Below are 27,240 nucleotides of genomic sequence, written 5' to 3'. Positions count from 1 at the left end.
TAAAATCAATTATAAGTACATTTATTTATAGTTTAGGATATATATTAACATAAAATCTCGTCAAAATTTGAATTATACGTTTTTCATTTTTTCGTCCAATATCCGGTTTTTGATAGATTCGCCCCACTGTGCGACGGTGCGGCGAGCCGCAACGTCACAGTACGTATTAGTGGTAATTATACAAAAATAATTTTAGAAATATTTACGTGAATAATATTTATTAAATAAGAAAAAATTACCTAAAATTAAAACGATTGTACTTGTGCGGTGTCGTACTACGTGATTACGTGGTCCCACAGAGCCATGCGAGAGACAGCGAAAGAAGACCGGGAATGGTGGGGGTCGGTGCTGCGAGCAAGCGCATAGCCGCACACACTAGTGTTCTTCCCTCCACTTATGCACACAGAAACGTTCTGTTTATCCGTGTGACAAACTCGTAATTTGAAAAATTCAATATTGATTATATAAGAAATATAAATTTCAAAATTTATTTATTTATTTTATTATTAATTTACTTACTGGCTTTTAATTAAAAATTAATTGTACATATAAATTATTTTTTATTATTACAAAACAATTTTACAATATCTGCGTCACGTATTTTAACGAGTTCCAGATCTCGAAACGCTAGCGATAATGGTACCTGCACGAATCGCTGAATATCTGCACGTTTTTCGATGAATGTCACCCACGTTGCATGAGGCAGAATTATCCGATTGCCTCAGTTATCGCCGATAAGTATATCCATAGAGGACATAGGTCCCGCGTTGATTCCAACATCCAAAAATTTATATGCTGTCGATGTCAAGGCAAATCTTCTTTGCAAGATACGTGGCGTGTAGCGGGGTTTATCAAAACTGAAAAAATACAAATGTTTATAAAAGGTTTTTTTTGCACAAGTATATACGAAAATTAGCGGTACTTACTCATTGTGTTTCTCGCACGTTTTATCCTGAATCGGAACGTAGTAGTTCGCACCGTGAGTGTTCATCGTATCTGGCGGCTGTTTGCGACTCGAACCGTATCAAACTCTTGACTGCGCGCGCTAGAATCCTCGTAGACTATTTATACGTGCAAAAATGCAAATCTCGCAAATAGCGCCAATGTACGGCTGCTGCATGGTGACCACCACCACAATCTACCCAGTAAGCAAAAAACCATTATTACAATGTTATTGCAACGATATTCTAGAACTTGTAATGTTGTTAAATATGTAGTTCTTAATGTTGTATAGAACATCATTATGAACATACTTTGACCACAATTCCGAAATTTCAGTAATGTTGAAATGGGAGTGCCATAACGTTGCAAATAACATTGCGTTAAGGTTTTTCTATCATTCCTGTAATGTTTTTGAGATAAAAATTTAAACGTACTATCAACTTTATTACAATATTATATTAAGATTACCGTAATGTTAATTCTAACATTTATTTAAAGTTCTTATTGATGTTTTATTTCTATTACAGGCAACATGTTTTCAATAAATATGCAATAGTAATAAAATATCTCAATATTTATTGTCTAATTATTATTTAGATTGCTTTTTTATAGACCAGGCTTGGACAACTTTGAGCTCCAGAACCACGACACTTCTTTTCTATCCACGGAAAGTAGGGGAGTGTCGTGGCTCCGGAGCTCGAAGTTGCCCAGGCCTGTTATATACCAATCTGCATTAGGGAATAATTCACTAATTATCATAAAAAGTTTTATTTATATAAAAATAATATATACCATATATTACAGTTTTCAGTTTATCACAATAATATCTTTGGTGAAGATCACTGATCCTAGCGTAAGGTTTTGGGATAAAACTCATCTTTCAAATAAAAAAATTTGTTACTATAATAATCACTCGCGCGGAGCCACGCAAGTAAGATAATATATTTATCACTTCCTGAAAAATAAAAGTAGAATTAAATTAGTGAAAAAGCTACTTATAAATTATAACGCGGCAAACTATAATAATTTTATTTTATAGAGAGTATATACCGAAATACATTACATTACCTTTTTAATGTTTTTTTTCCCTTACGGACGTTTGCGAATCTGAACCACTCCGTTACAAAGTGTTGAAAATCTTTTTCTGTATTCCGAGGGAATATTGCTCTAAAAGCTTCTGAAATAAGAAAAATTCAATACAGTTTATTGTTAGATGAAAGAAATAAATAATGTTAATTTAACGGCAATTAAAACTTATGATAATTATTGAAATAACACAAAAGTTTCCGGAATAGTTTACATATATACTAAATCGATCAAAAATATTAGTTTATGGATATATATATTTTTCTTTTATTTCGTAAGAATTTTTAACGTGTAATACTGCAAGTAATATATACATTTCTTAAAAAATTACTTACTTTTAATGCTCAGAATTGTGTGTGTGTGTGTGTGTGTGTGTGCGTATCTCCAATTTTATAATTATTATTTGGCCAGTTCATGAACACATGGAGGCTAAGTCATCAGAAAATGTAGCCCTCAAACTTCTTCTAATAAAATTCTTTTCATGTTTCCCTCCAATTAACATAACCTTGTTCACCTGAAAAATTTATACTTGTAATTCTATATAATGCAGTTTATTATTATAAATTGCAAGGAAAATAATTCAGAAGACTTTTAAAATATAATAACACATATTATAGGATATTATAGAACATATTAAAGGACATATATTATAGATATAAGTTTGTAAGATTAAGAGTCAGAGTAACTATTTTTGGTTTTGAACGCATTGAGTGCTCCTCCTCAAGATTCTATTTGATCGTTTTATACATAAAATATACAGTTGAATACATTATGGAGATTAATACAAATACATTTTGATTTTTGAAGGACATACCATATTTGAAAACTTTACCGACAAAATTCTACCTTCTTTTAGAAAGTTTACATATATCGTATTAGTTGCATAGAATTACAAATGCTTTTACATAATAAAAATAGGTGTAAATCAATTAGAGCATTTGCTTAATATATTACAAAAATGATTTAAAAATTTTGAAGTAAAGATCTCGAGCTGTCAGTGTAAATATTTATTTGTTACAAAAATTGTTTATATATTATCAGTATGTTTGCTCCGTTAAAGAAAATTGTAAAAAAATATTACTGTACCATTTCCATTAAATTTAAAAGCTTAAAAATATATGAAAAGTTTGCAAGAAAATTTTTATATATAAATACTTAAGCTTTCTGCTAAATATGGTAAAACAAAGCAACACACATTTATATATAGAAGATCCATATATGCATAAAAGACTTGAACAATGTAGTATGAATGCGTTAGTACTTATTTGATATGACGTTTGGATGATTTTGTCTGTATGTTACGCCACAATTAAAATAACTATAAACATAGTAGATACAGATAATGCGCAATTACTATCTTTGCCGAGATCTTTGCTATAGGCACTACATTGAAAATAATACCAAAAAATCGGTAAAAATTACAAGTCCTGGTGATCTCTTTGTCGACTCTGATGGCGCAGAATAATCGAGTTTATTTTTTCCAACTGATTTATTACGATGAAAGATAATACAATAGGTCGCTGTTTTGCACGTTCAACGGAAAATAACGAAAAGTCTTGCAAGAAGAAGGCGGAAGCAACGTCCGAAAACATAAAAATATATAAAAGTGAAAGTCTCATGCTAGTGATTTATATTTCCACCAATCGTAAAAGGTTAATCTATATAGCGTGCGCGTATCATGTAAGACATAGAATAAGTTTGTAACTCTGAGTTTAGAACATAAACAGACTCTAAATTGCAAATATTATATTTACTACTCTTGGAGAGAAAGGGAGAAAAAGGGAGAGAGAGAGGGAGGGAGAGGAGATATCTCTTACAGTCTTTTCTCTTAATTCTTAAATTTTCAAAGTCTGCAGATTTTATTGTGTAAATTTATATCTACTACGATTATGTAACTATTATACTAACCGGGAATGTTATTTGTAAATGTTTATAGAATTAATTATAATTGTGATAAGCAGCTTTACTTACAACTTGCATGAAAGCTTCTTGATCAGTTTTTAGCATATCTTCAAATTGTCAATGGAAGATAAAGGGATGAGATATTGTCCAATCTTTGTATCTTGTACAATACTTTCCTTAGAATATTGCTCAGCCTCGCGGCCCGAGTACATCAAGAATATGTTCGATCCTTATTAATACTTTGGTATATTTCTTTTCTTCTGCAAATTTCTCTCTTATATAGGTCAAAAAATAGATCTTGAATCACCAGCTACCTATTTACAGCACATTAGATAATTGCAGGGTTCTTATCATTAATATGCAAGATTTAGAATATAATAATTACTTACCCATATAAAAATGTTGTATACAATTAAAAGCGCTCGACAGCGCACAAGCGCACAAGCACAAACGTACGTATATATGACACACTCACACATCATACGTATATGTAAGATAATGCGACTACAGTCTCCAGAACTATTACTGCTTCCGATTGGCTGTCGCAACAAGCGTGCGTTTGCTCATGATCTCGACGCACTCAAACAGCTGAAAATAATCGGCAGTAAATTGCAAGAAAATAGCAAATAATTCCACTATATAGTTTCTACCGATACCCAAAGAACGTTATTTGTAGTTAACCTAAATTATAGGTTATATAGATTATCATATCAGCTACTATTCATAGCACATATGGTTAATTGAGTTCTTATTATTAATATACAACTTTTAGAATATAATAGTTACTTATATATAAATATACTGTAAATAAAGAGCACTCCGCACTGCTCGATCCACACGTGTGTATACGCACTCACGCATCGTACGTAAATGTACGCATCATGGCTGTCGCGATGAGCGTTGGGCACAATATAAAACAATAACATTCTAACAACAGAAAATTAATATACTACCAACGTTATTTCCAAGTCCAAATTACAAGGAATTTTGAACTGTTGCATTAATCTCAAATAAATGTCAGAGTAACATTTGAAAAATATTTTCTGTAACGTTTTTAAAATATTTTAACAACATTCAGAAAAATCATATTACGAAATAATATTTTTTAAATATGTGTATAATATTATTAAAAAACGTTTAAAAAATACACATAAAGTCAATATTTTTAAACGTTAATTTAATGTTCCTTGCTTACTGGGTACATATATGTTAAATGTGATATCTTTGTCAAGAACATTCGTGATGAGATCACCTCATCGGGCAATAGCATCAAATAAGATTTTTTTCAAGAACATACATGTCTTGCGATGATTTTATCGAACACGTGTAAAACTGCAAATTTTGCAATTTTGCATAAGTCAATGGCGCGATATCGTTTTTAAGAACATGTCGCGACGTGTCGCGCGATGATTTCATCGAACACGTGCAAAACTGCAAATAGCGCCGATGTACGGCTGCTGCATTAATACAGATCAAATCACCGAAAATCAATGGCGCGATATCATTTTCAAGAACATACGTGTCTCGCAATGATTTCATCAAACACGTGCAAAACTGCAAATTTTGCAAATAGCGCCGATGTACGGCTGCTGAGATCACGGTGAAATTAGATATGATAAAAAAGCAAATGATGCATTAGTAGTAGAATATAAAATGAATAATCTGGGGATACGCTCAGTAGTCGAGAATTGGAAGTCATGAGTACAACAAATGGCGTTAGAAAGAGGATCGTGCAATAACATGGAGCAAGAGTTGTTGGAGCAATCCACCCTTTTAAATTCGAGGGAAGACTTTGCCGCGTGGGAGCAACGATGCAACGATGCAACGAGTTTATCGAATCGTTGGAAGAACAAAGCCGAATTAAACGGCCACGATTATCGATCGATCTTAAACAGTCATTGATCGGTCTCAAACAGTCGTTGGTCGCTTGTATCGCACGACTCAAAGGTCTGAAAGACTTGGTACGTCAACGTTTCGTGCATGTCGGTGCAGGATACAGTGCGAGTGAGACAGGACTTAGATGGCGCGAGATAGATACGGCTTTTGAAAGTCGTATACTGACTGGTGCGTTAATAAATTCCAAACACATCGACCCTCGTCAATTTCTCAAAGATGCGGGAGACATTGTACTCATTCATGTGCGGAACGTCATGCAACGACACGACAATGTAAAGATAAACACAATGTTTAAGCAAAGCTGGAGGAATTCCAGGAACGTGATAGCGGATGGGCGTTGTCGCGTATACTCAATTTGACTGTTAACGTAAACAAATACAATCCATTGCACGCGGGGTGTTTTGTGGAAATACCGCGAGAAATTAAAAAGAAGGAGGCGGTGATAAACGTGCGATTAATGGACAATGCATGTTTCGCATGGTCAGTGACGACTGCTCTGCATCCAGTTGTGGAACACACATATCGGGAATCGTCGTATCCTCATTACACATCGGTGCTAAATCTTACGGACATTAAGTTTTCAATGACGTTGGATCAAATTAAAAATATTGAAAATCACAACATCTCCATCAACGTGTACAGCATCGAGAAAAAAACAAGGAACTTGCTATCCTACTAATACGGGTTACTGATCGAAAGATGGACTGACATGTAAATCTGCTGTACGTGCATGACGACAACGTGGGACATTGCATGGATTAAGAACCTATCCCGCCTCGTGAGCTCGCAATTGAGCAGGCACGATGGTCGGAAATACTTTTGCGATCGGTGAATATACATTCTAATAAATAATAAAAATAATTCATACGTAAAAAATATATAAAAAAATTCATTATTTACAGATGTTTGCACTATTTCTACACGAGCGAGAAATTGGAAGCCACCGTCGACTGTCAGGAGATGCGAACGACTGCGCGATCAAGTTACCGAGCGATAACGACAAGTGGTTGGCCTTTAAGAATCACAACAGGAAGGAACGAGTTCCATTTATTGTATACGCCGACCTGGAATGTACCCTGGAGAAGATGGAAGCAGATTCGGAAACGTCCAGGTACACATATCAGCATCATCGCGTATTTAGCATAGGGTACTACGTGCGTTGCTCGTACGACGAGTCGTTATCAATGTATCGGTTTCGTCGCGATAAGGATTGCGTCTTATAAAGACTATCTTGTCTACTAATATACTCATGGCAGATTTCACGCGAGACGAGTGGAAAAAATTTAACAGCGCAACGCACTGTCACGTGTGCGAAAAACCGTTTGAGCCAGACGACGTACGAGTACGCGATCATTATCACCTGACCGGTCGATACAGAGGTCCCGCGCACTCAAACTGTAATCTGAACTACAAAGATTCACATTGCATTCCCATAGTTTTTCATAATTTATCGGGCTACGACGCGCATTTTATTATAACGGAAATAGCAACAGCGTACGAAGGACATGTAGACTTACTCCCAATCACAAAAGAAAAATACATTTCCTTTACGAAAAACGTTAAAAGCACCGAAGATAAAAATAAGAAAAATTGCGTCAAATTGCGATTTATTAATTCATACAAGTTTTTCACCGCTAGTCTCGACAAATTGCCATCTTATCTCAGCAAGGATAAACTGCGAATATTGCAACGCAAATTTTGTGAATTATCCGCAGAAAATTTTGATTTGCTGACAAGAATAGGTGTATTTCCGTATGAGTACATTGACTGCGTCGAAAAGTTGAAGGATTCGTTTACCACCGCGCGACTCGTTTTACAGTTCATTGACAGGTGACACCGTATCCGAGAGCGATTACGCGCACGCCGTCAACGTCTGGCAGCGGTTCTCCATTCAAACGCATGGTGACTACAGCGATTTATATCTTAAAACCGATGTCTTGCTGTTGGCCGATATCTTTGAAAATTTTTGCGATAGTTGCGTCGCGAGTTATGGACTCAATCCGGCGTATTATTATACTCTACCGGGTTTTACGATGCTATGCTGAAGCATACGCGTATCAATTTCGAATTGCTCACCGACATTGACATGGTCATGTTTATCGAATGCGGTATACGCGGCGGTTTGAGTTAATGTTCAAACAGATACGCGCTGGCCAACAGCAAGTACATGCAGTCGTACGATCCATTAAAACCGTCGTCGTACCTAATGTATTTCGACGTAAACAACCTATACGGCTGAGCAATGTGCCAACCATTGCCATACGCAGATTTTTAATGGGTCGACGACGTAACCGATTTTAATGTTATGGATGTCGCGTTGAATTCCTTGATAGGCTACATTCTCGAAGTCGACTTGGAGTATCCGCAACATCTTCACGACGCGCACACTGACCTACCGTTCTGTCCGACGCGCGATAAACCACCCGGTAAGCGGCAGGACAAGCTCCTCGCAACATTATACGATAAGAAACGTTATGTCATACATTATCGCAACCTGCAGCAGTGTACTCGTCACGGTCTCCGTATATCAAAAATTCACCGCATATTGAAATTCGCGCAATCTCCATGGCTTCGCGATTATATAGAACTTAATACGAGAACATTGGCCAAGAATGATTTCGAGAGAAATTTATACAAATTGATGAACAACGCTGTGTTTGGCAAAACCATGGAGAATGTGCGCAATCACGTTGACCTGCGACTCGTGACTCATTGAGAGGGTAGATACGGCGCGGAGGCAATGATCGCAAAACCAAATTTTCACAGTCGAAGCGTCTTTTCGGAGAATCTAGTAGCAATAGAAATGCGAAAACTCGAGGTGAAGTTCGACAAACCAATCTACGTGGGTATGTGCATCGATATATCCAAGACATGTTTGTACGAATTTCATAACGAGTACATGTTACCATTGTATCGCGACAAGTGTAAAGTCACGTACACCGATACGGACAGTCTCATTTATCACATCGAGTGCGACGATGTGTATGATACCATGAAGCGCCACATTAATAAATTTGACACTAGCGATTACGCGGTCGATAATGCGTACGGTATCCCACTCGCCAATAAAAAAGTACCGGGCTTAATGAAAGACGAAAATAACGGTGCGATAATGACCGAATTCGTCGGGCTTAGAGCAAAAATGTACGCCTTGCGAGTGGACGGTAAGAAAAATACGAAAAAGGCTAAAGGTGTTAAGAGTAACGTCGTAGCCAGGTCGATAACGCTCGACGATTACACGCGGTGTCTGCGCGACGAAATTGAAATGACGCGACAGCAGGCTTGCATAAGATCCAAACAACACGAGGTGTACACCGTGTCCGAAACGAAAATAGTTCTAAGTCCGTACGATGATAAGCGATACATTATACCCGGTTCTACCGAGACGCTGCCATGGGGGCATTATAAAATATTATTGTAAATATATATATTGTAATTACATTTAGATTTGATGAAAATAAATGACTCTTTTGTATGTATAATATGTTTTTATATTGTAATAAATTTTTACAATACATTATTCTTGTGTATCCATGAATTGTGTGAATTATCAAATCCTAACCACTTTACATAAACCTTATCCCCCCTTTTGCGCAAAACTTTTTCAACGAGGTACACGTCGCGATTAGTAACGCGATGTAACTCGTATTCGTAGAAGCCGCCGGCGACGGGTTTTCCGCAGGAATCTTCCAACAGATACGTCACGGGATTAGTTTTCTGCACTTTGACGATTCCAAACACCTTCGTAGTCCAATTTGGCGTATATCCTTTCTCGAAGATTGTCTTGAATTTACTCACGCGTACCGAGTCGCCCACTTTGAATCGCGCGGGAGCAGCGATCTTTACATGGCTATACACCGTTTTTAGGAGCTTGTCGGCGATCGCGGGGGTAACATCGATGGGTCGCATGCCGATAGTTCGATGCTTTCGCGCGTTGTAATCCGATACGAGACCCGGCAGCGAGTCGATCCATTTGTAATTTCCATTGCGCGTAAACATTTTCCACATGTCGTTCTTGAGCGTGCGATTGAATCGTTCGACGACCGATGCCTTCATTACGGAATAGGTCGAATAGTGATTGATATTATGTTTCTTCAAGAGTTTCTGCACGTTGGCATTGTAAAATTCTTTTCCCTTGTCAGTCTGCAGATTTTTCGGACATCTTCCGCCGTCTCGAATTATTTTTGCAATCGCCGTAGTAACCTCGGGTCCGCTCTTGGCCTTGAGCCCATGCGTGCTTGCTCAGCACGTCGATAACGGTGAGTATGTAGTGGTAGCCTCTGTTGAATCGCGTGTATGGACGCATCTCGACCACATCCGCCTGCCACAGGTCGTGGGGGCCATCGTATCCGCGCACAATGACGCGTCTTCGCGAAAAATTTCTTCTCGCAGGAGCGTGTAATTCTTCCACCAGCCGCCGTTTCTCAGCTGATTGCTTCTTACTAGCCATGACGATGGCGCGCAACTGACGCAGAGATCAGATGTGCGTTCTTATCTATTCGCGATGATTCGCAATTACATCTTGAATCATCTTTTGAAGTTTGTTTAGGGTAATTTGCATATTATTCTGGAATGCGACCATTTTTCTCTCGATTTCATCCTGTCGATCTTTCAAAATTTGCACGCTCTGCTGCACGTAGCGTTTGTTGGCGGCATCGCCATCATCTACGGGCGGCGCTATCTGTCAAATCTTGCGCGATTTTGCGTCAAAGTCGGTGGCGATCATGCAAAGAGCGTTATCGCGCACGTAATTTCTGATTAATCCGCTCCATTGATAGTACGGTTCCGCACCGCCTCTTCCGAGCGATATACCAAACTTGTTGATCGGCATTTCGATGTTGATTGAACGGATCGCTGTCGCGCTATTTAATTTATAATAAGTCCAGCCTCGCAAAGTTCCTCGATAATCAACAAGATCTCGTTATCGTTACCGGTGTGACCCGCTAGGCGCGAAGGTTTGAGCAATCGGAGGCGATCTACAAGCTCGTTGGGATCGTCCCAATGAACATAGTCGATCTTGTTGTCGTTTAATGTCATGGCACGCGGTATACCTTTTCCAGCTTTTTTACCCGAAATCGACGATGCAATTATATGTTTGATGTTGTTGCCGTTTAATGTCATGGCACGCGGTGTACCTTTTCCACCTTTTTTACCCGAAATCAACGGCCCGATTATTTGTGTGTACTTGTATCCCCTGTTGCCATTTATTTGAGCGTGAGCATTATAATTGCGTTTATGAGCACTCGTCATCAACAGAATGCTCTTGTATGTTTGCATATCGTCTTCCGTGTAGATATCGTCATCGGGATATTTCTTAAAGATCAACTCGTAAAGACCGCGTGTGCCAGTGTATCGTATGTAAACGTTTATTACCGAGCATCATTCCATCGTTGCTGAAATAAACGCCGTACATGGTGTATATACCGCTTTCTTGATCGCCGCTCAGAACTGCCCCGACGTACTTTTGGCTCAACGGACCCAATTGATCTCGCAACGTTTCTTGACCCTCAGATGTTTGCAACTGCTGTCGAACGGACGTCACGAGAGAGTCATTCGTGGTTTCAAAAAAAATCTTCGTTTGCGAGTGATTCGAGCATTGCGGGTTGTACGGAAGGCGCAGAGGTTATCGGTGGTTCATTCAATGGACCTTTCAATCGTTTCGCTTTACGCGGTGGTAAAATTTTGGTTATTTTGCTCAAATTAGATGGCACATTTATCAATCGTTTCAACATAACCGGAGTTAAAGCCATTACAGAGTCGTTAAACGAGGCGTTTGGTCGTTTTTGTTTGAGCTTTGGCTCTTCGTTTTCCCACGCCGTTTCATTCTCAATCTTTGACACATCAGATTCTTTACCAACGGTGTTTTCGGCAATCTGCCTTAGAGGCTCGATGATGGACTTAAAGTGTCTCTCCAACGCGATATCTTCCTCCATTTTACCAGTTTTCAAGGCGTGATACTTTTTGCGAATCGAATTGCTCGTTTTCGCAATTTGATTTGCTATTCTCTCGCGCTCTCTAATCTCCTCGCTGCTGTCCATGTTGCGATAACGTTGTTCAATCGACGTGTCGACAACAACTAACCAGATTTCGATATCGCAAATTCGTTAAATCTTTTTCTGTATCGACCATTTAAAATCGCGCTGTCCTTGTCTATCACGACGAATTCATACTTTTGTTGCCAACACGTATGACACAATTTACTGAAATCATCGTGGACTTCCGTTTCCGGCGCTTTCGTGAGTGACACGTGTGTGAGTGACTGGAAGAAAATCGGAGAAAGAGGAGTGCGAGAGGGTGTGTGAGAGGGCAGTGAGTGGGTGAAAGAGAGAGGCAGAGGAGTGAGAGAGAGTGTGGGAGTGGGCGCAGGTCAAAGGGAAAGGATAGGGTTAGATACGGGGAAGGAAAAGTGACGGTAGAACAACGGGCAGATAGGTAGGCATAGAATAAAACAGAGGAGAGGGGCAGAGCGTATAGACGGGGACGTCACGAAGTCGCGCTGTCGCGGCGACACGCGTGGGGGCATAGGCAGGTGCGAGCATAGAAGGGAAACTTATAGAGAAATAGAAGAGCAGGGTAGATAGGTATAGCTGAAGGAAAATGGCTGAGGAGGAAGAAAAAACGGCAAGATTGATAGAATTAATTGGGGAAGATCAGGAGAAGGGAAAAGGGGAGAGAAGAGGAAGTACAGGTAGTATAGAAACAAAGAGAAAGAGAGGGGAAATAGAAGGCGGGGAATCCGAAAAATGGGCCTTTAACAGGAGTAAGAAGGTGCAGAGATCACCGAAAAAAATAGATGATAAGGAAACTACAGGGGATGAAAGAAGCTGGATAGAGGAGATAAAAAAGGAAGTAAAAACCGAGATGAGAGAAGGGATAAAAGAGATGCTGGAGATAATGAGGGAGCAGAAGAGAGAGATAAAACAAGAGTTGGAAGATTTAAAAAGAACCATGGAAGAGAGAGAAGAAAAATGGATGAAAGAGAGAGAGAAGATGGAGAAGAGAATAATGGAAATGGAGAAGACGATAACGGAAATGAAAGAGAAGGGAATAGGGAAAGAAGAAGACGCAGGGGAGAAGGGAGTAGAGAGAAAACTAAAAGAAATAGATAAGAAATTAGAGATGAGAGAGAGAGAAGAAAGAAGAAAAAACATAGTTATAAGAGGAACAAAAGGAAAGAGGAACGATATAGAGAGAGAGGTGAAAGAAATTTTAATGGGGATTGGAATAGAAACGGAAGTGAGTTGCAAAAAGGTCATAGAGGACAACAGAGAGGGAGGAATAAAGATGGCAATAATAGGCCTGCAGGGACTGGAACAAAAAAGAAAGGTCATGATGGAGAGAAGAAGACTAAAAGAGAAAGGGATAGGAATAGATGATGACCTGACATGGAAGGAGAGAAAGATGAGATGGAATATAGAAGACATTGCAAGGCAGGAGAGAGGAAATGGTAAGAGAGTAAAGGTAGGATATGGAAGGATACAATTAGAAGGAAAATGGTGGAAATGGGAAGAGGATGAAGAGATATTAAGAGATAACGAAGGAAATGTGTGGAAGGAAAAAGGGGAAAACTAAGAGTGGAAGAAGATGGAGGTAATAAGGAAGAGGGAGATGAGAAGGACAAAGAGGGTGAAAAGGAAAATGAGGAAGAGAACTTGGGAGGAAGAGATGGAGAGGAGGATACCGAAAATGGAGAGAGAGAGAAAAGGAAAATCAGGAGGGAGGAGGAAATGTGGAAGGTGGCTTTCTGGAATGTGGCGGGCATAACAAACAAAGATAAGGAATTCTGGGAAGCGATAAAAGAATGGGATGTAGTGATAATGATGGAGACATGGTTAGATGAGAGGGGGTGGGAAAAGATGAAAGAGAAGATCCCAAGAGAATACAAATGGAGAGTACAGATAGCGACCAGGAGGAACAAGAAAGGAAGAGCGAGTGGTGGTATGCTGTTAGGAATACGGAAGAGAATAGAAGAGATAAAAGAAGAAAGAAAGTTGGAGGAAGAGGAAGGTAAGATCGAATGTAAGATAAGGATAGGAGAGGAAATATGGAGAATAATAGGGCTTTATGTAAATAATGATATAGACAGGAAGCTAGAAGGCCTGAAGGATAAGACGGAGGAGGGAGAAAAGGGAGTAAGGACTATAATAGGCGGGGATTTCAATGCGAGAACGGGGGAGGAAGGAGGTTGGGAAGAGGAGGACGAGGAAAGAGCAGAAGGTGGAGGGAGAAGATCAAAAGACAAGAAAATAAATGGGGACGGAAGAAAGCTATTGGAATTCATAGAGGAAAGAGGGTGGATGATACTAAATGGAGGCGTGAAAGGGGATGAGGAGGGTGAATTTACGTACACAGGAGGGAGAGGCGAGACAGTTATAGACTACGTGATAGGGGAGGAGGAGGTTAGAGAAAGGGTAGAAAGATTGGAGGTAGGAGAAAGAGTGGATTCAGATCACCACCCAGTAATAATATGGATGAGGGGTAAACCTGAGAAAGATCAGAGAAAAAGAGAAGGAGAAAGAGCAAGAAGAAGAGGAATATGGAGCGAAGGGGGAAGAACGCAATTTAAAGAGAGATTAGGAACGATAAAGGGAGGAAAAGGAGAAATACAAGAGGAGATAGAAGTAGGAAGCGCAAGGATAAGAAAAGTAATAGAGGAGAACGAAAATGAGGGAGGGAGAAGGGATAAGAATGGAAGAGGATGGTGGGACGAAGAATGTAAGGAAAAGAAAAGAGAGGTGAGGAAAGAGCTGAGAAAATGGAGGAAAGGAAGAGGGGAAGTGGAAAGGTACAGAGAAGAGAGAAAGGAGTACAGAGAAATGTGTAAAAGAAAGAAGAAAGAGGAGAAGGAAAGGATGATAAGAGAAATAGGGGAAGCGAAAACGGAAGGAAAGGTATGGGAGTTGATAGGCAGAGTAAGAAAAAGAAGGAAGAGGATAAATGAAGAGATAATGATAGAAGAATGGAAGGAGTACTTCATGGAACTAATGGGTGGGATGGAGAATAGGGTAGTGAAAGGAGAAGGAGGAGGGAACAGACAAAAAGAAGAGGAGATAGAGTTGGAGGAGGTAAGAAATGTAATAAAGAAGTTAAAAACAGGAAAGGCAATAGGAAATGACGGGATACCGAACGAGGCGTGGAAATTTGGAGGAGAAGAAATGGAGAAATGGATATGGGAAATCTGTAAAAAAGTTTGGAGAGGGGAAGGCTGGCCGGAACAATGGAAGGAAGGAGAAATAGTCCCAATAATTAAAAAAGGAGAAGGAAGAGGGGTGAAGGATTATAGAGGAATAACAATAATGTCATCAATGTACAAGATATACACAGCGATACTGGCAGAAAGGTTAAGGAAGGAGGTCGAGACAAAGAATTTGATTCCAGAGAACCAGGCAGGATTCAGAAAAGGGATGGGGACGATGGACCAGATATTCGCGCTGAATTATCTGGTAAATAGACAATTGGGTAAGGAGAAAGGAAAGATGACAGTATTTTTCATAGATTTGAAGGCGGCCTTCGACTCAGTGGATAAGGAAGTACTAATCAGGGCGATGACAGAGAGGGGAGTGAGGCAGGGTTTAATAGACAGGGTTAAAGAGGTACTGAGAGAAACAAAGAGTAGGGTAAGAATAGGAAGAGAGTGTGGAAGTGCATTCTGGATGGCAAAGGGCGTGAGACAAGGGTGCCCATTGAGCCCGATACTCTTTAACATATTGATCGCGGACTTAGAAGATTACATGAAGAAAGGAGGATGGGGAGGTGTAAAGCTGAGAGGGGGGAAGATTTACACGTTAATGTATGCGGATGATATAGCACTGATGGCGGAAGAAGAACAGGACATGAGATCGATGATAAGCAGGCTAGAGGGATACCTGGACAAGAAGGGACTAATATTGAGTATAGAGAAATCAAAAATAATGAGATTCAGAAAGGGAGGAGGAAGGAAGAGAAAGTATGATTGGAGATGGAAAGGAAAGAAACTAGAAGAAGTTAAGGAATTTAAATATCTTGGATATACACTGAAGGAAAATGGGGGACAAGAGGCACATATCAGAGAGAGAAGAAGGAAGGCGGCGAGAGTAATGAGGGAAGTGTGGGGTATAGGGAAAAGAATGTGGAAAAAGGACTGGAGAAGAAGGATCTGGCTGTATGATACCCTGATATGGACAGTGATGGGATACGGGGCAGAAGTGTGGGGGTGGAAGGAAAGGGTGGAGGTAGAAAGTATACATGAAAGATATATCAGATGGATATTTGGGCTAAACTGGAGGACACCCGGATATATGGTGAGAGATGAAGTGGAGAGAGAGAAGATGAGAGGCAGGGCGAGCAAGAGAGCTCGGAAGTTTGAAAAGAAATTAGAGGAAGGTAACGGAGGGGGAATAGCGAGAAAATGCCTAGAGGAAATGAAAGAGAGATGGAAGAAGGGGAAGATAATAGGAAAATGGGAACAAGAAAGAAAAAGTTATCTGGAAGAGCTGGGGGTGAGAGCTGAAGAGGAGGAAGAGTTAGAAGTGGAAAATCTGGAGAGCAGAGAGAAGGCGAAGCAAAAACAAGAAAGGATGGAAAAGATCGTAGACTCGAAATACAACAGGTGGTATAAATTTATAAGGAAGGACGGGATTCCAGGATACTTAGAGAAAAACTGGGAGGAAGAAAGGTGGAGTAGGGTCGCGAGGTTCAGACTAGGTAATGAAATTAGGGAAGGACTGTATTGGGAAAAAGAGGAAAATAGAAGGTGCAGGATATGCGAGAGGGAGGAGGAAACATGGGAACACATATGGGAGGAATGCTCGAGATGGGAGAGATGGGATGGAGAGGGGTGGCAGGATGTGGTGGAGAATTTACTAGGAGAGGGGGGAGAGGGAGAGGAATGGATGAAAGCGATAGAGAAAATGCGACAAGAGGGTGGGAGGGGAAGGGAAGTGAGGGAGGAGAGAGCAGTGTGATTGAGACGTATGAAAGAAAAATATGAAAGGAAGGAAGCAAAGGAAACGGAAGTCCAACTAGAAATAAGTTAGAATTAAGTTAGATATAAGATAGAGCGGTTAAGCGAGAAGCGACTGAGAGAGGCGCAGGAGAGCGAGCGAGAGAGCGGGAGAGCGAGAGAGAGAGGACAGGCAGGGATAGGAAGCGCAAAATTGTAAAGGTTTGGGTACGTTCCTGAAAAACGCCAAAGATTTGTGAGAAAAGGAAGAAGAATGGGGAGCTGTAAAGGTTTGGGTACGTTCCTGAAAAACGCCCTTTAAGGCCCCTTAGGGGCAAATAAAGTACTTTATACATACATACATACTGAAATCATCGTAAGACATATCTGTGTTTACGCGATCGTTGTATATGTGTTTCAGATTGGTACCATCCTGTTTAAACATAATCAATAAATTTGCGTTGTCGCGTATAAGATGCTTCGGTATCTTTGCATACGTCTGACAAAGATAGAAGGAGTCAACGTCCGCGTGCCGGCCCATTGCAAAGTATTCTCTTATCGTATCCTGCTTGTCGCACGCCACGTCATCAAAGATAAAAATAGAATTCGAGAGCGCTTTGCTCGGTGGAATGACGTCACTGTTATTCGAAAACGTAAAGTAGCCAATCTCTTCTATCGGTGTTAGTATATTCTCCAAATATCGATATTTTGGTTGTTGCAACGATTTCGAGTACACGTACACGTTTTCGAAACGTACGCCGTGCGGATTTTTCAGCAAGCTTATTAAGACGTTTCTCTTGCCGCAATTCGACGGACCGCAGATGATACCGCGTATAGAAATCGGTAGCATGCCTCCATGTTTGCGTACTTCTTTCGTTAACTGTATCCTATCGTCAAAGTTTGTCACTTTGATCGTCCGCGATTGTCGTACGAACCGCATTTTACCTCCCCTCCACAACAAATGAAATATAGTATCAAGAAAGCTGGCCTATTTATAGAAACGCGTAGAACTGAGATGCTCAGTCTTTAAAATGTTTTTGTTCGTGTCGGATAACAGCGATATTTACGATTTAACCGCCGAGCAGTTGAAGTATATACCAAAGGTCATTCTACTACGACAGTTTTATAATTACATAGATTATTTGTGGGATAAGCTTCCCGAACATATCAAGGCAGATTCGGAGGTTCAGCAATATCGTCGCTGTTTAATAAGTAGGAAGAGTGAGAGAATTCTATGTCAGGGATCTCAGGGGGGGTGAGGGGCGGGGGGAAGGACTCGCGGCCGCGGGGTCTGCCTGGCGGGGGGGGGGGAACTCTAGTGCCGCCGTCCTCCGAGGAGGTGCGGCAGGGGGGGGGAGGTAAGGGGTGGTCTGCGTTTCTAGCATAGGGTTGGGGAGGTGCGGGGAGGGGGGGGAGGTGGTCTGTGTTCCTAGCATAGGGTTGGGGGAGGAGGGAAGGGGGGGGTGGATCAGACGAGCGTCGGGACATGTTCGATAAACAAATGCCGCCTCGCGTCGATGTTCGGCCGATAGTATTTATAAACAGATGTCATTTCACACTTATCAAATGCGAGCGAGCGCCTATGGCAGGCGGCTATAATTTACGACCTGCGACTAGCGTGACACCGCGGTCCTTTTCACTTTTCTTCGTAGGAAGTGCCGCTTATCGGTGTTTCGCGGCGCCATTCGGCTATGGCGTCGCGCGTTACAAAGGCGAGCGCCGATGACATGCAGCTAGATTTTATAAACACTAGACGGCATAAGCGCGGCAACGCGACTCAATTTCTGTGGGTATCGACAAACGTCGATGACAGAATTTATAAACGAATATCATCTCGCACTGCGGATGGCCGAGCATCGATGGTCGCGCGACGTAGGTACTCGACCAAAATTTTATGCGACTTAACCGTCGCGGTCTCTCCTCTTTATTTTTCTGTATAGGAAGAGTCGCTTATCGGTGTTTCGCGGCGCCATTCGGCTATGGCGTCGCGCGTTACAAAGGCGAGAGCCGATGACAGGCTGCTAGATTTTATAAACACTAGACGGCATAAGCGCGGCAACGCGACTCAATTTCTATGGGTATCGACGAACGTCGATGACAGAATTTATAAACGAATATCATCTCGCACTGCGGATGGCCGAGCATCGATGGTCGCGCGACGTAGGTACTCGACCAAAATTTTATTGGACTTAACCGTCCCGGTTTCTTCTCTTTATTTTTCTGTATAGGAAGAGTCGCTTATCGGTGTTTCGCCTGTCGGAACATGTTCGTTGTAAACAACATATGATAAAAGTTAGGTATAAGGAAGGACATGCACGCAAAAGAAAAATACATCGTTCGTTTTAGCGTGTAAAAAAAACCTGTTTATTTAACTCTTTTTTTACATAATATATCTTACGTGCTAAAAACTAAAGTTGCGAGCTCACAATCGATGATCTGATTCGTATTGAACGCATCGCTAGCGTATATTACATTCGACGCTTCCTTGGGATCCTTCACAGTGGACGCGATATCGGAGAACTGCGCAAACTTTGCATCGACCGTCGCAAGTATTCTGATCAAACGATCGAATCTCGCATCGATGCACCGATCGAGATCGAACATACGATGCAACGTCGATTCGGTCATTCTCAAGCATACGTTTGCAGATTCGAGACGTATGAGTTTGATGTTATTAACCGTACAAACTCTCACCGTTAGCGGTCCAACGTTTATAAAACTATGGATATCTTTGAAGTCATTGCGAAAGAAATTCTGAATATTTTGCCGTTGCTCGTATAGTGCCTTCCACGTTTCGAGAGACAACAGCAGTTCCTTTCCTCGGCGAGGATCTTTAATGGCGATCTCCACGTAGCTCGGTGGACCCACGTTGATACCAATTTCGAGGAATTTGTATTCCGTAGCTGTCAGCGCGTATCGTCTGCTGAGTATACGAACCGCGCGACGATCCAACGAAATGCTGTAGAAAAAAATAATGAGATTACTTTCAAAATAATACAATTCGCAAAAAAGATATAAAAAAAATATAAAGCTCTATAAATTATACAAAACTTACTTGTTTTCACACGTTGGAGTTTCAACATCGGGAATCGGCACGTAATAATTCATACGTCTACTGCCGCTGTTGCCGCCGTTGCTTCCTCCAACGGAATACATTTTTTCTCTCGGTTATGAGAAGCGGACCGTTCGCACAAGCAGCCGATACGAGACTAGTCGTATAAAATTAATCGAGTATACGCGACAGCACCCACTATAACCCTTCCAAAACTATGATGAAGGAGGGGGAAATTAATGTTTCTGTAACGCGCAATCAGCGCTCTGAATTTTAGGAGAGGGGACTAAGGTAGGATGTTTTTTCTTTATTAAGACGTATATCCCCCCCTCCCCCTCTCCCCTCCGCATGACATCAACCACGAAACATGTTCAGACATGTTCGTCTAAAACTGATACCCCATTCCCCCTCCTCGAAGCTCTCGAGTTAGAATTCGTCACGTATACCTACTTATTCTTTAATTTTGTACACTATCGACTAAAAGAAAAAGAAATAAAACATTGAAAAATTTACACATACGTATAAAATTTATTTTTTTTAAAAAGATGACAATTCTCTCTGGCGTCGCGACCACCAGTTAAATATTTTTAATACATTTTGCAATGCGCAATTTTTAGTGTGTTTTCCACATCGCACAGTATTGGTAACATCTAGATTATTTAAAGATTCGATATCTTCGTAATCCGCATCCAGAGTCTCGATGTTTAGGTTTTTTCTCGCTTTACTCTCAAGCAGATCTACCAGCCATTCTCGTTTCTGGCATCCCTTGACGTACACGAGAGTCGGCATCTCGTCGTCGTCGTCGTCGTTGTCCTCTTCCTCACCGAGCACCGCTGATGTAATTAAACGCTTCACCTTGCTGTACGACACGTTTCCGTCTTCCCATCGTAATCCATGGTGATTGCGAATCAACCAGGAAGCGCACGATTTGTCGGATTTTGTGAGGAGATTCCACGGCATGGAACATGTAAAGATGTAATGCGCCAGAACGGCCCCGTTTCTCAGCACCGCCACCTCCTTGACGACAAATTTCATCCCGACGACGAAACCTTGCAGGTCGACGAACGTTGGTGCAAACATGAAGAAATATCTCTCTTTCTTCGATGCGTGAATCGAAGAGGAATGACGCGCGTTTCGCGACACTCTGATTTTTATATCCTGCTCCCCTCTTTTTCCCCTCTCATAAATTTGTATCGGGAGTTAAAGAGAGAAAAAAGAGCATCGGCAAGCCCCCTGCAAAAAATGCCCGTTTTCGGTACCTTGATTTTTGAAACTTTTTTTATGCCAAATGGTTACTTATGATGACCCAATAATCCCTGCAAAATTTTAAGAGGAGCATACGCCCCGTTTAAGAAATATAGGGGGTCAAAGTTGATCATTTCCAATCAAAAAATATAGCAGCTTCACATTTATACTCCAATAATAATGTCCAAAAAATTCAGCCGAAATGGTTCTTTTAAGATTTTTGGCTGCTGATTACAAATCTGAAGTCAGATTTTAAAAATTCAAAATGGCGGATTCAATATGGCGGACGAATTTTTCTTAAATTCATCGGATTCACTTGAAACTCGTTACTCGGGGGTTTTTGGGGTCGCTGATTACGAAATTGAAGTCAGTTTAGAGAAATTCAAAATGGCGGATCCAATATGGCGGACTGATTTTTTCAAAATTCATCGGATTTACTTGAAACTCGTTACTCGGGGGTTTTTGGGGTCGCTGATCACGAATCTAACGGTGAACTAACTTTTAACCAACACTAAATCTTCTTTGTCACTACATTAAATCTACATAGAACCTATTTTGTCCTACAATGGACCTATTTTTCCTTACATTGGACCTATTTTTCCTTACATTGGTTGGATTATTACAACTTGCCTTTGCTGGCTGGATTATGCATTACATCTTGCCTTCGTTGGTTGGATTATTACAACTTGCCTTTGCTGGCTGGATTGTCGATTACATCTTGCCTTTGCTGGCTGGATTATGCATTACATCTTGCCTTCGTTGGTTGGATTATTACAACTTACCTTTGCTGGCTGGATTGTCGATTACATTTTGCCTTTGCTGGCTGGATTATGCATTACATCTTGCCTTCGTTGGTTGGATTATTACAACTTGCCTTTGCTGGCTGGATTGTCGATTACATCTTGCCTTTGCGGGCTGGATTATGCATTACATCTTGCCTTCGTTGGTTGGATTATTACAACTTGTCTTTGCTGGCTGGATTGTCGATTACATCTTGCCTTTGCTGGCTGGATTATGCATTACATCTTGCCTTCGTTGGTTGGATTATTACATCTTGCCTTTGTTGGATATATTGGATCCGCCATTTTGAATTTTTAAAATCTGACTTCAGATTCGTAATCAGCGACCCCCAAAACCCCCGAGTAACGAGTTTCAAGTGAATCCGATGAATTTAAGAAAAATCAGTCCGCCATATTGGATCCGCCATTTTGAATTTTTAAAATCTGACTTCAGATTCGCAATCAGCGACCCCCAAAACCCCCGAGTAACGAGTTTCAAGTGAATCCGATGAATTTAAGAAAAATCAGTCCGCCATATTGGATCCGCCATTTTGAATTTTTAAAATCTGACTTCAGATTCGTAATCAGCAGCCAAAAATCTTAAAAGAACCATTTCGGCTGAATTTTTTGGACATTATTATTGGAGTATAAATGTGAAGCTGCTATATTTTTTTATTGGAAATGGTCAACTTTGACCCCCTATATTTCTTAAACGGGGCGTATGCTCCTCTTAAAATTTTGCAGGGATTATTGGGTCATCATAAGTAACCATTTGGCATAAAAAAAGTTTCAAAAATCGAGGTACCGAAAACGGGCATTTTTTGCCGATGCTCTTTTCGTCGACGTTGCCGCGAACACTCAGACTATTTTGCGCACTACGTTGGTCAACGGATTGTACTCGATCACGCGATCGTGTATGATGAGACAGTACGCGGAGGTATTCGGCGGTACGTTCTCCATGCAATCGAATTCTAGTCTGACATCCACGGTGGCGTTTTTGACGGATTCGTTTTGTCGAGAGCAATCGATGATCACGAACGGGCCGTTACGTAGAAAAGTTGAAACGGTGAGACTCGGCTCGAGATATTCGTATCTGTAATAGCCCTTGCAGAAACGCGCGTACATATCGTACAGAATCGCCCATCTGTGTTTACCAAAGTCCAAATTCAAATCGTCGTACGGATAGACTTCCGAGTTTAGGTAGAGTTTCACGTTGGTCAATTTGCAGTCGTCGAATCGGCTCGTGTCCGCGGACATGACGTTCTTCCGACCCGTTTGCAGAGCGAAGACGACGTATCGCGGTTTCTCGAGCTGAGTCGCGGTCTTAATGGCCCACGAGTGCTTGGTCGTGTTCTGCAACAGGGGATACTCGTACAGATCCCACGAACGGAAACCCATACTTAGATATCGTCCGTTTTCCAAGGCGCGCAGCATCGACAGCTTGTTGATCTCGCTCAATACCACGTGAGGCATTTGCCACTGTATCTTGAGTAGTTTGACAGTAGGCTCCAACGCGAGACTTCCCAACAGACAATTGTTGTCGGTGCGCGATCGTATCAAGATTAATTCGTGACGAGCGTTGATCACCACGCGTTTGTAATCCTCGCAAAATCCCAGTAACAGGTTGAGCGGTACGCAGAAATTGAAGTATCCGTTCGCGTTATTATGCGGTTCCCAGCCCGCGTTTCGCAGGATCACGCTTCTGTCGGACGATACCGTAACGTAGTTCTTGAGCGTGCTGGTTATTCCTACGTTTCTGCAGTGATCAATCTCCACACCGTCGAGCTCGTATCGAATTTCATCGAACATGAACGCGACGCAATTATTCCCCAATACCACGTTATCGGCTTGGCCGGCTGCTCTGGTCACCGTCAATGTTCCTTCGACGTAGAGAAAACTTTCGCACGGCAACGTATACAGATCTTGCTGTTGTATAGGTATTCGTATCTCGTCGCTATACTCGAACGTTGTGTTGGCGTACGGGTTGTACGTGTGAGTCTCGATCTTGACGATGCGATCGTCAAAGACCGGCTCGCCTCCGATGTTAAGAATTTCAGTCATCGTTCAGATGTTTCGTACCGCGAATCCCAGAGATTGTAAAAATTTAACGTTCGATGCGTTGAGCTTCTTTCTCGTCTCTGTTTTCGTCTCTGTTTTAACGCTACCGAATGTCGATTTGATGATATCGTCGATCGTCGCAGTCGTAAAGATATTCTTATCTGTCGCACGCTCCGAGTCGTTCAACACGAGCATGTCACACGTCGCGCGTTATCGCTGTAGTCGTCGTATGTGCAATCTGACGGTGATCTCTTCTCCTCGAAAATCGAGCAATCGTCCGTCTTGATCCGTGACGCGTATCGTTAGATCCGTAACGCTTCGCGCGATGATCGGCAGGTAAATGATCTGCGCCGGCGTTTCCGATATCTTATATCCCGGTGGTACGCTCGGTGAAAATTCGTGTATCGTGTGAACACGTTTGTCGTTGCTGTACGCACCCGCGGTCACGTTGCACTCCACGCGGATAATGTTTACGTTGATAATATTAATCGACGCGTCCGATTCGTGCCACTGTCTCGGCTGCAATATACGCTTTGACGAGAATTCCAGCAGCGATCCAACGTTGTTCGGTTTGTTAAAGTTCACTCTGAAAGCGCACTTGATCTCGCTCTTCATCGTATTGTAATTTGCGCGGAGCACTATCGGGTATTCCGCGGCCTCGTCTTCGTAGCCGTTCGCGCGAGCGGTCGCCTCTCGCGCGATATTCGCGACCGACGTACGATCATCGTTGGAACGATTTACGCGTCGCGGGCGTTTTCGTGAAATTTCGCGTTTCAAAAACTCATGTATGGCTCGTATCTCGTACGATCCCTCGGGAATCGTAATTTCCGTGTCATCCTCGTCGAAATAAAATTTATTGTTCGAAGAATTCACGTTCGGAATCGTGTGATAAGTCTCAAAACACGTTAGACCGAGCTCGTAGTCACCGTCGCTCAGATCCATGGCGGGAAAATAGTGCTCCGCGAGGATGCTGCTCTTCCCCGTCAGCGTGAACGTTATAGACATGTCGGCGAAAACCGTTAACGAATACTGAGTCACCACGGCGCACCGTCAGGCTTTAAATTAGCGTCGATCGTCCGGAGAAATCGCAGGCACAATTGTCCACAGATGTTCTGATCGTATCGCTGATAAGATGTGCAATTGTACTCGATCTTCGTCACGCTCGGCCCGAAATATCGTACCAATTCTTTCGGCGGTCGAAGATTGCCGAAACTGTCGAAATATACGACTCGATCTTCCCTCTTCGCGTACGCTACCCAATGAGTACCGGGACCCGCTGCATCGTCCAAATTCACGATACCGCTCTCGTTTCGACGTACACCGCCGATCAGTAACGAATCACGCATGAAGACACCTCTGAAGAACGGTACGCGCATACGCCTTGCCAGTCGATTCAATTGTACGTTAGTCGTAATACCCGCGGGCATGTTTAACGTCTTTTCGACGTTTTTTTTTTTATTTTCAACGCTACTCCTCGCCCGCGTTTGTGCGGGCCGAGATACAGCCCTCGTCCATATTTGTACGGAGCGAGATAAAGTCCGCGACCTTCCACGGCGCGATTGTGACGTTGCATCTCTTCCAGCTGACGCCGCGCGGCTTTGTTATCGTTCACGGCCTTTACGACTCCCGCCGCTCCGCCGACCAGAGAACCGAGAACTCCCAACAACGGTAGAATCGGCAATACACCGCCTCGTTTCGCTGTCGGAAGTATCCGTTTATTCGTTAGCTTTTTTTTCTTCACCGTTTTCGATTTTTTCGTTTTCAAGCCCATTCCGAGTTTCGTCTTAGCCTTCATGGTCGCCCAGACGGCTGTAGCGGCAGCTCTCTCCCCGAGAGTCGAATCTCTCGCGGTAATGCGTTTTCGCGCTTCCGCAGCGAGTATCTCGTCCGCCGCGTGTCTCTCGGTGAGATCGCGGTTACGCGAATAGGCTATGTCGTGCTCGCGACACGCCGCGTCCAATGGATTAATACCTTGATCGCCTCTCGCCAATCGTTCTTGTAAACGAGTTCCCGGACCGCAAAATTGATAGCTGGGAATGTGTAATTCGAACGGAAGTGCGTTTATCGCGCGATTTAACAGGCCTTCACCAATTTTTTTCGTTGACATTCGCCGCAATCCTTTATCATTGGCGCGGGACCGTCGATGTGCGTTCGCTGCCACGGTTGATTGTAATGTTCGTAACAGCGACGATATTCTTGAACCTCCAAATCCGCCTTTATATGTTCCGGAAGCTTGTCCCACACGTAGTGGACGTGATTGCCGCACGTTTGCAACAGAACGGCTTTCGGCACAAATTGCAGCTGTCGGCGCTCAAACCGCGAATATCGGAAGGTCTCGACAGTACGACGAACATCTTTGCTACTGAGCGATTCGCGGTTCCGCTCGCCTATAAATAGGCGTTCGAGTCAGCCAGAGAGTCGGCAGTGTGGAAAGAAATGAGATTCGTGCGACAACCGTTGGCGATTTGCGTGACCAATTGCGACGACAGATTACGGTCGATGGGGGGCAACGTGGAGAAACGCAAGCACGGTACGATGTTACCGACTACTATACGCGCGATCATTTGCGGACCCTCGAATTGCGGTAAAACCAACGTCTTGATAAGCTTGCTGGAAAGTCCGCACGGCGTACGTTTCGAAAACGTGTACGTATACTCAAAATCGTTGCAACAGCCGAAATATCGATATTTGGAGAATTTGTTGACATCGATCGACGAAATTGGCTACTTTACGTTCTCCAATAACAGTGACGTCATTCCACCGAGCGACGCGTGTCCAAACTCGATCTTCGTCTTCGATGACGTGGCGTGCGATAAGCAAGACGCGGTGAGAGAGTATTTCTCAATGGGCAGGCACTCGAGCGTCGACTCCTTCTATCTCTGTCAGACATACGCAAGAATACCTAAACATCTGATACGCGACAACGCGAATCTGCTGATCCTGTTCAAACAGGATGGTACCAATTTGAAACACGTCTACAACGATCACGTAAATACCGACATGCCGTACGACGAATTTTGTTCGTTGTGCCACGATTGTTGGCAACAAAAGTACGGATTCGTAGTGATAGACAAGGACAGCGCGCTTTCGAACGGTCGATACAGAAAAGGATTTAACGTGTTCGCGATACCGCAGAAGCGATCAGTCGTTGCCGATACCTCGTCGGAAGTGAAACGTTAGCGTTACAGAGAGAGAGAGATCGACACCCTGCTTTTTTCCGCGATGGCCGCGATCGACGGGAGCGAGAATATTAGCGAACGCGAGAAGGTCGTAAAAGAGATTGCGAAGACGAGTGATTCGATTCGCAAAAAACTTCGCGCTTTGAAGACCGGTAAGATCGAGAAGGACATTGAGTTGGA

General features: G+C 42.2%; 1 protein-coding gene and 1 long non-coding RNA gene across 7 annotated transcripts in view; one reads left to right on the top strand and one right to left on the bottom strand.

The window, feature by feature from the left end:
- Nucleotides 1–27,240, top strand: part of Shab (Shaker cognate b) — a 651,715-nt gene that overhangs the window by 491,740 nt on the left and 132,735 nt on the right. The window lies entirely within an intron of this gene.
- On the bottom strand, nt 1,733–6,663 carry LOC139819824 (uncharacterized). The gene is made up of 5 exons (XR_011733822.1): nt 4,717–6,663; nt 4,320–4,518; nt 3,430–4,244; nt 2,011–2,542; nt 1,733–1,897 (listed from the first exon to the last, which is right to left on the bottom strand). It is a non-coding gene; the product is annotated as an uncharacterized lncRNA (long non-coding RNA).

This window comes from Temnothorax longispinosus, chromosome 9 (assembly GCF_030848805.1).
Source record: "Temnothorax longispinosus isolate EJ_2023e chromosome 9, Tlon_JGU_v1, whole genome shotgun sequence".
Classification (NCBI taxonomy): domain Eukaryota; kingdom Metazoa; phylum Arthropoda; class Insecta; order Hymenoptera; family Formicidae; genus Temnothorax; species Temnothorax longispinosus.
The sequence above is the reverse complement of the archived record's forward strand: the minus strand, read 5'-3'. Positions and strand labels throughout refer to the sequence as shown.